Source organism: Ranitomeya imitator, chromosome 6 (assembly GCF_032444005.1).
Source record: "Ranitomeya imitator isolate aRanImi1 chromosome 6, aRanImi1.pri, whole genome shotgun sequence".
NCBI classification, from domain to species: Eukaryota; Metazoa; Chordata; class Amphibia; order Anura; family Dendrobatidae; genus Ranitomeya; species Ranitomeya imitator.
Genome location: NC_091287.1, coordinates 37,294,312 through 37,308,199, shown reverse-complemented (window position 1 = coordinate 37,308,199; position 13,888 = coordinate 37,294,312). Strand labels below are relative to the sequence as shown.

The following is a 13,888-nucleotide window of genomic DNA, read 5'->3' as shown; positions in this document are numbered from 1 at the left end:
ACACAAATAGTACTGCTATACTGTACACATAGTACTGCTATAGTGTATACATAGTATTGTTATACTGTACACACAGTATTGCTATATTGTACACACAAATAGTATTGCTATACTGTACACAAATAGTACTGCTATACTGTATACTACTGCTATACTGTATACTACTGCTATACTCTATACAGATAATACTGCTGTACTGTATACCATATATTGTACTGATACTTTGTACACACAAATAGTACTGCTATAATGTACAAATAGTACTGCTATACTGTATACTACTGCTATACTGTATACTACTGCTATACTGTATACAGATAATACTGCTATACTGTATACCATATATTGTACTGCTACTTTGTACACACAAATAGTACTGCTATAATGTACAAATAGTACTGCTATACTGTATACACAGTAATGCTATATTGGACACACAAATAGTACTGCAATACTGTATACAGACCACTACTATACTGTACACACAAATAGTACTGCTATAATGTACAAATAGTACTGGTATACTGTACACACAAATAATACTGCTATAATGTACAAATAGTACTTGTATACTATACACACAAATAGTACTGCTATAATGTACAAATAGTACTGCTATACTGTACACAAATAATGCTACACTGTACACATGACTAGAGCACAATACTAGACAGAATATTGTACAGAAATAGTACTACTATGCTATACAAAAATAGTACTGCTATGCTGTATACATAGTGGTGACATACTGTAAAAATAGTTACTATACACAAAGAGTACTGTAGTACTGTTATAATGTACAAAAATACTGCTAGACTGTACACCTGACTAGTGCACAATAATGTTCACAAATAGTACTACTATACAGTACAAAAAAACAGTACATAATTCTGGGCACATAAATACAGCAATACTAGGTAGATGAATAGAACTACACTGTGCACAAATAATGCAGTTATTCTGTACATTAATAGTACATTATACGGTACATGAATAGTACACTATTATACACAAATAGTGCTGCCATACAGTACTCAAATATTACATGCCCAAAACATCCCTACCCAACTGTTTGCTCTCTTAACCTATCAGCTATGCACAGATCGAGTATCTTAAGCAGACCTATAGACAATAAATGGAGAATGAAAACCCATCTATTCGGATCGGGCACTTCAAAATCCCATTCTCAGGATTGGTTGGGGATCCAGCAATTATCAAGATATTACATTGCTAAGTTGGACAACCCCTTTAAATACCTAATATCCCTGGACGTCTATGGCAATGTAGTGATTACATTTAAAACGGGTTTATTCTCCTGCTGGAGAATTAAACTTCCATCTCCAAAAAGCTTGTCGGCAGAGGGAAGCATGAAGGGCTCTAAAATGTCCTGGTAGACGGCTGCGCTGACTTTGGTCTTGATAAAACACAGTGGACCTCCACCAGCAGATGACATGGCTCCCGAACCATTACTGATTGTGGAATCTTCACACCAGACCTCCAGCAGCTTGGATTGTGGCCTCCACTCTTCCTCCAGACTCTGGGACCTTGATGAAATGCAACATTTATTTTCATCTGAAAACAACACCTTGGACCACGGAGCAACAGTCCAGTTCTTTTTCTCCTTGGCCCAGATCAGACGCTTCTGGCGTTGTTTATTGGTCCTGAGTGGCTTGACACAAGGAATGCGACACTTGTAGCCCATATCCTGGATACGTCTGTGTGTGGAGAAGCAATGACTCCAGCAGCAGTCCACTCCTTGTAAATCTCCCCCAAATTTATGAATGACCTTTTCTTAACAATCCTTTCCAGGCTGCGGTTATCCCGGTTGCTTGTGCTCCTTTTTCTTCCACACTTTTTCCTTACACTCAACCTTCCATTAATAGGCTTGGTTACAGCACTCTGTGAACAGCTGGCGTCTTTAGCAACGACCTTTTGTGGCTTACACTCCTTGTGGAGTGTGTCAGTGACTGCCTTCTGGACATCTGTCAAGTCAGCAGTCTTCCCCATGATTGTGGAGCTTTTTAAACGCTTAGGAAGCCTTTGCAGGTGTTTTTTGTTAATTATTCTAATTTACTGAGATAATGACTTTTGGGTTTTCATTGGCTGTAAGCCATAATCATCAACATTATCAGAAATAAACACTTGCAATAGATCACTCTGTGTGTAATGGATCTATATAATATAGGAGTTTCACTTTTTGTGTTGAAGAACTGAAATAAATTAACTTTTTGATGATATTCTAATTTTGTGAGATGCACCTGTACTTCAAAAGAAGTTTGAAGTGTCAGCTCTTCCTCCCTTCTGGAGAGGTCTTAGAGATTAAAATTTTTCTCTATAACAAACTAGCCTAAGGATGGGCCATCAATATTAAAGTCGTGAAGTTTTTTAATAAATTTGGCGCATTCTCCTGCTGCCTCTGGCACAGGTCAGTGAAAGGCTATATGCCGAATGCAATGTAAAGTGTGAGAACTCCCTATCCGCGGAGTCATTACTGTTACGGTGTAGAAAATATGGCACCCAAGCCACACTGACAGATCCTGGTGGTGCGGTCTCCCGTGTTGGGATCACGTACTGTGTCAGTGCGGGGTCCACCGTAACAAGTTATTTACTAGGAGAACGGGTACAATCTGGCCAAGAGTGCAGAGGTGGATTTGTATAGAGGATCTGCATAGTGCGGAGATTGATGTCTGGTGATTAAAATGGCAGAACGTAAACGGCAGCTTGCGGTGCCATCTGGCCAGGAAATACAACATAGGCAGAATCTTCATAATAGCTGCTACTTTTTATTATCTGCAAATTGCTGACTTTAGCAGCATTAAAAACAAGACCTATAGGACCTACTCCAGTGATTAAAGGAACACGCCGAAAAAAAAAAGTATTAGAATAACACAATGTGCATTACCTGAAATTCCTGAAAGCTCCTTTAAGAGACTGATCCATAGGGACCAACTGTATATGAATGGATGTAATGTTACGCAGAATTGCAGGTGACATTACAATTACACGATCCCCTCATCTACAAGACCCCTGTATAGTGCAGCACGCTCATGGTCCGAATACAAACACACTAACGTAGGGTCTGGCACATGTGCATAGCATGGGCTGCAAGTGCCCGGGTCAAGGCAAGTATTGTGCACCCTGACCTATTAATAATACCCCGAGTCCTACTTAAAACAAATATTTCCCCCATTAAAAAAGTATTAATGCCCTCCAAAAGTATTAATGCCACAGCTTTTTCGTTCCACACAGAGCAGCCACTGGCCGGCACTGCACTGACTGCGCCGGCACCCCAATATCTTGTAGGGCGTAGGCTCATAGGACAGAAAGTGATGGGGCAGGCAACCTATGGCTCTTGGCTCTACCACAGGATCTAATTGTATCGGTGGTGCTTGCCCGAAGATCTGGGGCACCCAACTAGAAGTCCAGGGCTTGTGCAATGTCCCGAATCTTCGGCACTTGTACTTTTTTTTGTTTTGTTTTAAAAATTTCATGCCCAGGACAATCATCCAAGTGTCCCTCCGTATGCCACTGGTGACAAGCACTGTATAGCGATTCGTCTGGTGCTACATGACGGCATGTCTAGCACAAAAATGGGGTCATCTACAGGTCCTTCTCAAAAAATTAGCATATAGTGTTAAATTTCATTATTTACCATAATGTAATGATTACAATTAAACTTTCATATATTATAGATTCATTATCCACCAACTGAAATTTGTCAGGTCTTTTATTGTTTTAATACTGATGATTTTGGCATACAACTCCTGATAACCCAAAAAACCTGTCTCAATAAATTAGCATATCAAGAAAAGGTTCTCTAAACGACCTATTACCCTAATCTTCTGAATCAACTAATTAACTCTAAACACATGCAAAAGATACCTGAGGCTTATATAAACTCCCTGCCGGGTTCATTACTCAAAACCCCCATCATGGGTAAGACTAGCGACCTGACAGATGTCAAGAAGGCCATCATTGACACCCTCAAGCAAGAGGGTAAGACCCAGAAAGAAATTTCTCAACAAATAGGCTGTTCCCAGAGTGCTGTATCAAGGCACCTCAATGGTAAGTCTGTTGGAAGGAAACAATGTGGCAGAAAACGCTGTACAACGAGAAGAGGAGACCGGACCCTGAGGAAGATTGTGGAGAAGGACCGATTCCAGACCTTGGGGAACCTGAGGAAGCAGTGGACTGAGTCTGGTGTGGAAACATCCAGAGCCACCGTGCACAGGCGTGTGCAGGAAATGGGCTACAGGTGCCGCATTCCCCAGGTAAAGCCACTTTTGAACCATAAACAGCGGCAGAAGCGCCTGACCTGGGCTACAGAGAAGCAGCACTGGACTGTTGCTAAGTGGTCCCAAGTACTTTTTTCTGATGAAAGCAAATTTTGCATGTCATTCGGAAATCAAGGTGCCAGAGTCTGGAGGAAGACTGGGGAGAAGGAAATGCCAAAATGCCTGAAGTCCAGTGTCAAGTACCCACAGTCAGTGATGGTGTGGGGTGCCATGTCAGCTGCTGGTGTTGGTCCACTGTGTTTCATCAAGGGCAGGGTCAATGCTTTATGGTGATGAAGATTTCATTTTTTCAGCACGACCTGGCACCTGCTCACAGTGCCAAAACCACTGGTAAATGGTTTACTGACCATGGTATTACTGTGCTCAATTGGCCTGCCAACTCTCCTGACCTGAACCCCATAGAGAATCTGTGGGATATTGTGAAGAGAAAGTTGAGAGACGCAAGACCCAACACTCTGGTTGAGCTTAAGGCCGCTATTGAAGCATCCTGGGCCTCCATAACATCTCAGCAGTGTCACAGGCTGATTGCCTCCATGCCACGCCGCATTGAAGCAGTCATTTCTGCCAAAGGATTCCCGACCAAGTATTGAGTGCATAACTGAACATTATTATTTGATGGTTTTTTTGTTTGTTATTAAAAACACTTTTATTTGATTGAATGGGTGAAATATGCTAATTTATTGAGACAGGTTTTTTGGGTTATTAGGAGTTGTATGCCAAAATCATCAGTATTAAAACAATAAAAGACCTGACAAATTTCAGTTGGTGGATAACGAATCTATAATATATGAAAGTTTAATTGTAATCATTACATTTTGGTAAATAATGAAATTTAACACTATATGCTAATTTTTTGAGAAGGACCTGTATGTGGCATGTACTCTGGAGGGGATCTGATGATTAAAAAAAGCATTTCCATAAAAGCTTTTATCCTTTTAATACATTGCAGTCATCATATGTCTAGCACTATGTACTTACAATTGCTCTTTTTGACTTTCTACCAGATAATTCTTCTCTTTTCCATTAGGTCTATGACACCACGTGATTAAAAACTGACGAGCTGAATCCTTCTGAGCTCTATGTAGAAACAGGAGGTCAATTTTCCCTGCATGAATCATCCCTTTCTTCAAGCCCTGACCCAGCTTCTCCCTGCTTCCCCTGCCAGGGACTTTTGCAGTGACTTATAACTCATACAGGGAAAATTGACCTCCTGTTTCTGCTAGTCAGTTTTTAATCATGTGATGATGTCATAGACCTAATAGAAAAGAAAATTATTATCTGGATGGTGGACCAGCGTCCTGCAAATCTTAAAGGGGTTGTCAGGTGCTCAAAAAAATAACACCAACGTCAATTACAGCTTTAAAAAACAAACCTGAGGCACAGTCACCTGTCCTTGGATCCAGCGCAGTCTGCTCAGGTAGTCTGTACTAGCACCAGAAGCCATGATATCATTGTTCTATTTTTCCAGAGCCGCTAAGAACTATGATTGGCTGCAGCGGTCAAATGACTAGAGTGGTGAATTATCATAAAGACATCCAATGACGTGCCATTCCAGTCACCTGATTGCAGTAGCCAATTACATGCTTCAGTGGTACTGTAACAGAACAATGGCGAAGTCTAGCCATCTGGTGCCAACTTAGACCACCTGACTGGCCTGGGCTGGATCCACCAGTTGAAATCAGGTCACTATGCCTTAGTTTGTTATTTTAAAACCATCAATGGCAAAGATAGAGTTATATTGAGCCCGGACAACCCCTTTAACTATAGGGAGCACAGAGCCAATCACAGTTGGACACTAGCGCCAGAACAGCCCGGTAACCTTCATGCGACACATGATGATACTACACTAATGAAGGAATACGATGGCCATAAAGGCCCAATTTAGCATTTATATGGGTGTAACTCTACAGACCCTGTTAAAATTGCACGGACAATTTCATAAATTGCTCCTTTGTAATATACACCCTTCGCCTGCGTATATATAATCTTCCGTCCACAGCACGTCCTGTATAGCACTAGTATTAATCGAAGAGATTGAATATCCTGGGGCTCATGTGAAAGCTCCAGAGATACCATCGATCCTCTGTTTCGAAGTTTGCAAAAATCAAATTTGGCCAAGTTCCCAGCTTCCAGCATGAGGCGGCACTTAGCCGGATCCACAAGAACACTCCTCTGCATCGATCATTGATGTACAGATATATCAGTCCACTTTTATTAATGTGTCACATACCATAAGATCCACGCAGGGCGTTGCATTCAGGAATGATTGCCCATACTGAACGTGCTCCTGTAGGGTCTCCCGAATGAGTCAGGTATAAACTACGGGTGAGAGATGCATCAGTAGAGTTAACAATTTTTTTTTTTTTTTAAAGTTGGGTAGGAACAAATATAGCCGCTATTACAGGTCCCAAAAGGATTCTAAGATCACTCAGCAATTGTGCCAAACTTTGTTTTTCTCCTTGAACATCTTGTAGGCTCCATGAAAAAAAAGAACACTTCCCAGACTACTGAAGAGTTGGCCAATGTCCTATGCGCTTCCAAAGCCTTCCCATACCTCCAGAAACCAGTGCATCTGGGAAGTTCTCTGTGGGTGGCACCAGGATCCTCCATTATCAGGTGGCGCTCCAGTGTTCAATCTCAGAATTAGGGGGCAGGGAATGGATCACAAATGCCCATTCACATCTGTGGGTGTTCATCTTCTCCGCACCCCCGGCCAAATAGTCAGAGTCAATCAGAGTCATAGTAGTCGGAATAGTCTATGGCAGTCCAGTATTTGTATGGGGGCACCATGTGATACTACACTGGACCCGCAGCGGTGGTGACACTAAGGCCCCAATTGTTTTAGCGCCCTTTTTTTTTAGTAAAAATTCTAATAGTGACTTTTATGTTTGTGCCAAATTCATTAAGTGATTTGCGCCTATTTAAAGTGAACTTTACTGTTTTTTTTTTTTGTTTACAAATGTAAATATGTTTTCTTACGGAATGTTTTAGCCTAATGCATCATTTGCAAGTTTTCTAAACGTTGCTCCATTTTTGCCCAATCATACCCCATAAACTGACAAGACTACAGCACTGCGACTTTTTTGTTCTTAAAAGGAAAAAAAAATGGTATAAGACCACGTGCACATGTTGAGTATTTGGTCAGTATTTTACATCAGTATTTGTAAGCCAAGACCAGGAGTAGAAGAATCAGAGGAAAAGTAAAATAGAAACACGTCACCACTTCTGCATTTTTCACCCACTCCTGATTTTGGCTTACAAATGTTAAAAAAAAACCTCACCATAACACTCAACGTGTGAACATGGCCTAAGACAAAAAAAAAAACAAGGTGCTTGATTTTGGGCAACATTCACCAACCCGTGTGCACCATTTTGGTGCAGAAAGCTACTGCACAATGAATACAACAAGCCAAAAAAGAATACTCATTTAAAATTTAAAAAAAATGCAAATGATGAATTGGGACCCCACTATACCACAGAAGAAACACCAATATTTCCCAGATAAAATTAGGGGGAAAAAATTCTGTGTTCTGAGGAGGAATTTTTCCACATTAATTTTTTTTTTATTAAACGGACTACTAAAATAGACAACTGACTTGGAAACAAGTCAGCTTTTCCAATGCTTTCAGTTTCAGCTTTTCCAATGCTTTCAGTTTTACTATATCATTTTCCCTTCATTTTCAAAGGCACCGCATGGGATCTTGAAATGTAAAATACAGAAAGTTGGAAATTAACTTAATATAACCAAAATGTGTATGAATCAATTTTTTTTTTAAATAATGCAATTTTCTGGTAATTATTAGTGATGAGCAGACGTGCCCGGATTAGGTGTTATCCATGCTCGGGTGCTAACCAAGTGTCTTCGGCATGCTCGAAAAATATGTTCGCGTTCTTTGCATGTATTGAGGCTGTCAAACAGCAGCGGGAACTCGGGCATATTATTCGAGCACGCCGAAGACACTCGGTAAGCACATGAGTTTGGTCAGATAACACCTTATCCGAGCAACTTTGGTCATCACTAATAATTGTTTGTTGGGGTTATCAGCATTTTTTTTTACAATGCATCAAGTGTGCTCTTCATATGTTTTCTTGGGGTGTCATACATTTACATCAAACTTGTAGTTGAGGCTGCATTTGAAGTGATATTTTTGTGTAAGTTTTTTTAGAAGTTTATCAGCGGGTCTTATTAATTTCTATGGGACTCAAAAACGAACAGTTGGGCTTTTGTCATTGCTTGATCTCAAGTTGCATCCAATATACAGTTTATGGTTGTGAAGTGTCATCAGATCCATCAAATATGTTTTAGGTTGGTTCTCATGTACGTTGTAAATCCAATTTTGTCCACAATGTGGCTGAAGAGCTATATACAGAGGTGCCTCCAGCACATTGATATGGACCACCCAAACTCAAAGTCAAACAAGTGTCCTGGATTCGATAATTCGGTCAAATATTCTTGGTGCAGTCCAAACAGACTTATCTTCTCCCTTACCTTGAGATTTACTTATAGGGTTGACCACCTCCTTGAAGTAGCACTAGAAATCCAGATTTCTTCCCGCTAAGCCTCTGGTCCTGGTGGGTACATGTACCCCAAGCGTTGTTGCAGCTTCCATTGGACAAGTGGAATTATGGGGACTAGGACTAACTGGAAACTCAGGAGTAGACAGACAGATTGAGTGGAACCCAGCAGGGATGGATGCCAGTTGAAACACAGTAGTACAAATAATGGAGCTTACCAAACAAGGGACACTGGAGTCTCAATCTCAATAGGTTTATGGAGATGATGTCATTGAGCCATGCCAGAAAACCTGCAAAGCCAGATGTAGAGCCCAACAGATGACATTGGACCCAGGAAAAGGGACTGGAGCTCGGGATGCCCGGGACAGGTGTGTAACATACGGCAGACAGCTATCTCTCCCATACATTGAAAATTCGGTTTGGCCAAGCACTCATGTGCTTTCAAGGGGGAGAGAGCAGAAAGACCCCTCTCTGACATTGGCTTATCTCCCCTGTAAAGTAAAAAAAAATGGGTGTTCTCACTGTCCGATCCTTCTCTCTCCTGACATCATTTCACGGGGGAGAGACAGCAGGACTCTACACACATCAGCTGGTCAACTGGTCCCACAGAAATCATCTGGTTTGACAGACCCTCATCTATGTGTGTATGGGGTCTACTAACCTCCGAAAAAAGGCAGGTAAGAAATGGCTATACACTAATAAAGAGCAAGAAACAGCTGTCTTTGGATGGATGTCTTCCCCATTTGGTTTGGTTAAATATTGTAAGTCATATGGCAAAGGTGTGCTAAAGGGTTGGACATTGAGCTGTAAGGTGGACTTTTCCTAAAAGTGGCACAGAGGAACAGCGTTCTTCTTCTTGGATGAGAACTAATTTGCAAACTTTTTCTCAGGGAGCGTAGCTTGCCCTACAAACCCATGCAGGCCAACTTAGCAGTCTCCATAAGAAGAAATTGTCTTCGCCTTAGGCCAACTCTTCCCATATTGTTCTTTCACTGCAGACAATAAAAGATTTGGCTGCGTATTGGCCGGTCAGAAGTGTGGAGAGCAGTGCGAGACCATGAGATAAATGTGTTCTTACAAGGGGCACTGTGGCTGGCGCATTGCTAAAGCAGTAATCATTCAGAACTGCTAAGCGGCTGACACAATATTCTGTACGGCGAGTGCAGTGGTATGAGCAATCCTGAGCTGATGGAATAACATTGCTCGCTCTGCTACTTGGCCTTCGTCTTCATCAGCCTAACAGTAGTGCATACAGTAGCTGTAATTGGCACCAGCGTGCAGGATTATGTGGCTTCGGCACAGGGACAGTCTGTCATATTCTTCTCTATTTCAGGCTCCTAAATATGAGCTTGGCAAATTTTGACTTCCTGAAAAACTAGCCAGCCTTGACAATTTTTTTTGTAAAACAACACAAAATAATGTTCCAATGTGTGTGAAATTTTATTTAATTGCACCCTATTGTCCCAGTTTCAGCACATCACCCTTCTTGATGTATTGGCAGCTACCATTAAAGGAAACCTGGCGTGAAGAAGGAGAAACTAAGTATGGAGAGCTGGTATGGAGATGGAGAAGCTAAGCAGAATAATTATAGATTTTTTTTAGGTGATTTAGTATAAATTGTATTTTATTCACTGAAATCCTTTGTATTTCTGTATATGCAAGTCCCGTGGTCGGCCCTACGAATGTTTGACAGCTATCTCTGCATTCACAGTCATACAGGGTACTTCCCAGCATCCTGTTTGCCAGCAGCCTCCTGTACCTCTGCTATCTGTTACCGGGTTTCTTGTCCACCTGCAGTAGCAAGAACCACTGTTAAATGCTCCTGGTCTCCTGTCTGCCTGCGGCCTTCAGTACCTCTGCTACCTGTTCCTGGTCTCCTGTCTGCCTGCTGTCTCCAGGACCTCAGCTACCTTCTTACTGGTCTCCTGTCTGCCTGCTGTCGCCAGGACCTCTGCTACCTGTTCCAGGTCTCCTGTCTGCCTGCTGTCTCCAGGACCTCAGCTACCTGTTCCTGGTCTCCTGTCCCCCTGTGGTCGCCAGGACCTCAGCTACCTGTACTTGGTCTCCTGTCTGCCTGCTGTCTCCAGGACCTCAGCTACCTGTTCCTGGTCTCCTGTCTGCCTGCTGTCTCCAGGACCTCAGCTACCTGTTCCTGGTCTCCTGTCTGCCTGCTGTCTCCAGGACCTCAGCTACCTGTTCCTGGTCTCCTGTCTGCCTGCTGTCTCCAGGACCTCAGCTACCTGTTCCTGGTCTCCTGTCTGCCTGCTGTCTCCAGGACCTCAGCTACCTGTTCCTGGTCTCCTGTCCCCTTGTGGTCTCCAGGACCTCAGCTACCTGTTCTTGGTCTCCTGTCTGCCTGCTGTCTCCAGGACCTCAGCTACCTGTTCTTGGTCTCCTGTCTGCCTGCTGTCTCCAGGACCTCAGCTACCTGTTCCTGGTCTCCTGTCCCCCTATGGTCTCCATGACCTCAGCTATCTGTTCTTGGTCTCCTGTCTGCCTGCTATCTCCAGGACCTCAGCTACCTGTTCCTGGTCTCCTGTCCCCCTGTGGTCTACAGGACCTCAGCTACCTGTTCTTGGTCTTCTGTCTGCCTGCTGTATCCAGGACCTCAGCTAACTGTTCCTGGTCTCCTGTCTGCCTGCTGGCTCCATGACCTCAGCTACCTGTTCTCCTGTCCCCCTGTGGTCCCCAGGACCTCTGCTATCTGTTCCCGGTCTCCTGTCCTAAACCGAAAAAAAATGAACTGGAGTACAAGTTGGTATGCATGCAAAATAGGAGCATGTTCACACTGGCCATCAAACAGACCAAACCCAAGACAGAAACAAAAGGAACAAAAACCCTGCTGCAAGTAAATAAGCAAAAGCAATAGTGCATATAAATTGGGTACTTTAGTAAACACCGTTTTTTTATTTTAAAAAAAGGCGTAAAGGCCATCCCACCGCAACAAGGTGTACCCAAATGGTCCTAACCGCTAGTAGTAAAACCTTACCATGTGTCATAGTGACGTGTAAATAAAGGCTGAGCAGGACCGGGTCCTGAACATGTGTGTGTGGCCTCCCTTCCTTTGAGCTGGATATTACTTTTAAAAAGCTCCCTACTAGCTCTGTGTCCATGTTCGGTACCAGGTCCTGCTTAGCCCTTATTTACACAGACGCCACTATGACGCATGGTAAGGTTTTAATACTAGAGGTTAGGACCATCCCGAATTTGGGTACACCTCGTTGCGGTGGGATGGCTTTTACACTTTTTTTTTTAAATCAAAAACAGTGTTTACTAAAGTACCCAATTTATTTATATGCACTATTGCTTTTACTTATTTACATGCAGCAGGGTATATACTCATTTTGTTTCGGTCTTGTTTTTTTTCCCGATCTCCTATCCGCCTGCAGTCTCCAGTGTCTCTGCTACTTGTCACCTTCCTACGTCCCCTGCCTGCTGTAACAACGCCTGTGACTCTCATGTCCACCCGCACCTTGGGCTTGGAGGATCCACCTCACCAGGCGAGCCTACCAATCACTGCATAGGACCGCCCACTTGACTCGTGTACATAAAAACCACCAGGGATTTCAATTAATAAAATGCAAGTTTTACAGAACCTTTTCCTACAAAAGATTCTATCAATGTGATCAGCTCCTCCTGCTCTATAACATCCTGCCTGTAGATCAAATATTATTTTCAACATAACAGGTCCCCTTTATGTGGTGGTCTTGATTGAACACATGAAAGATCTTCCCTCCCTCTAGGATCTGATAAAAGGAGGCTGGCTTAGCTATTGAAATAAGCAAGTCAGTCAGCCCCCTTTGTCACACACCGACAAACAGAAATGTAGAAAAAGCTCTGCTGTGTCAAGACCAAAGTGGTGCAAACGGGACTCCAAAAGGGGTGCTGAAACAAGGATATCTGGACATGTGTGTCCATTCTTTCAACCAGGCCTGGCTAAATATGTTGTGCAGACCTTTGATAGAAAGAAGGGCCACATATGAAGACCCCTTTCTTTCTGGTTGACCATTTGTGGTATACGGTCATAGGACTGGACTAATTCAAGACCTATATGTCAGAGAAGGTTTTGTTGAGGAACATTTCACACCCAAAGGCTGGAAAAACAATTTTGACCCAATGCTTCTCACAGCAGAGGGATTGCTACAATGTATCCAATCCAGACCATGCTAATCAATATGAACTCCAGATCAGGAGAGTTATCTGTGCTGCTGCGGATGTATTTCGCTCACACAAGATTTTCTCCATCGGATATAAATGTAGCAAGACCAAGGTGTCCATGGAGGAATGGGTCTATTATGTTAGGGTCTTTGTTTCTAGAACAGAAATGCCGACACAGACATGATCCTTGGTCTATACCTGTTTTTGGAAAATAAAGTTGTTTTCACAGACAGTAAGGCAGAAAAGGTCAAATTGAAGAAGAAATGTATCATAACATGTGGCAGAACTTTTCATAAGTATTTTAGGAAGAGTAGGACCTGAACACTACAATAAAGTAGTGGAGTATATCTAAAATTCATATTCTCATATGCAAAGTCAGTGATGAGAATTCTATGCAGCATTGACTGGGGATTGTTCTTCGTGCCAAAATGACATCACTGGACCCCTGTAGAAAAGCGGCCCGCAGCCTTTTCACTTCTCAAGTCTTTCCCCTTCCTTCTCAAGGTATTTTTTGTTCTTTCTTCTTTTGAGTCTCGTTGAAGAGTTCACTATCAAGTCAGCTCACGTCCCAGTCTGCCTAGTGCAAGAGGAATTCTACGGAATGAATGGGATTCTGTACTGATCAGACCGGCATTAATCTGAATACACCGTAATGTCAGGAGAATAGGGTCTCCGCAGAAATCCACAGTAAAGAATGTTCTAAGATCTCAAAGACACAATGTAAACGGGCATGAAGGGATGGAAAGTACAAGGTGCGAAGCTACATAGCAAGGCATTTCCAAAAATCTCACAATCCTACAATTGCCAAAGTCTAAAGACATTCTGATGTGGCATTGCTACATTTCCTTGTTTTATCGGACATTGTCAAAACTGATAACCCTTAATGAAAGTGCACCAAGGTAGCTGCTTAGTCATGCCCC

General features: G+C 42.5%; 1 protein-coding gene across 7 annotated transcripts in view; it reads right to left on the bottom strand.

The window, feature by feature from the left end:
- The window catches only part of ADAM22 (ADAM metallopeptidase domain 22), a 274,548-nt gene that overhangs the window by 169,043 nt on the left and 91,617 nt on the right, over positions 1-13,888 (bottom strand). The window lies entirely within an intron of this gene.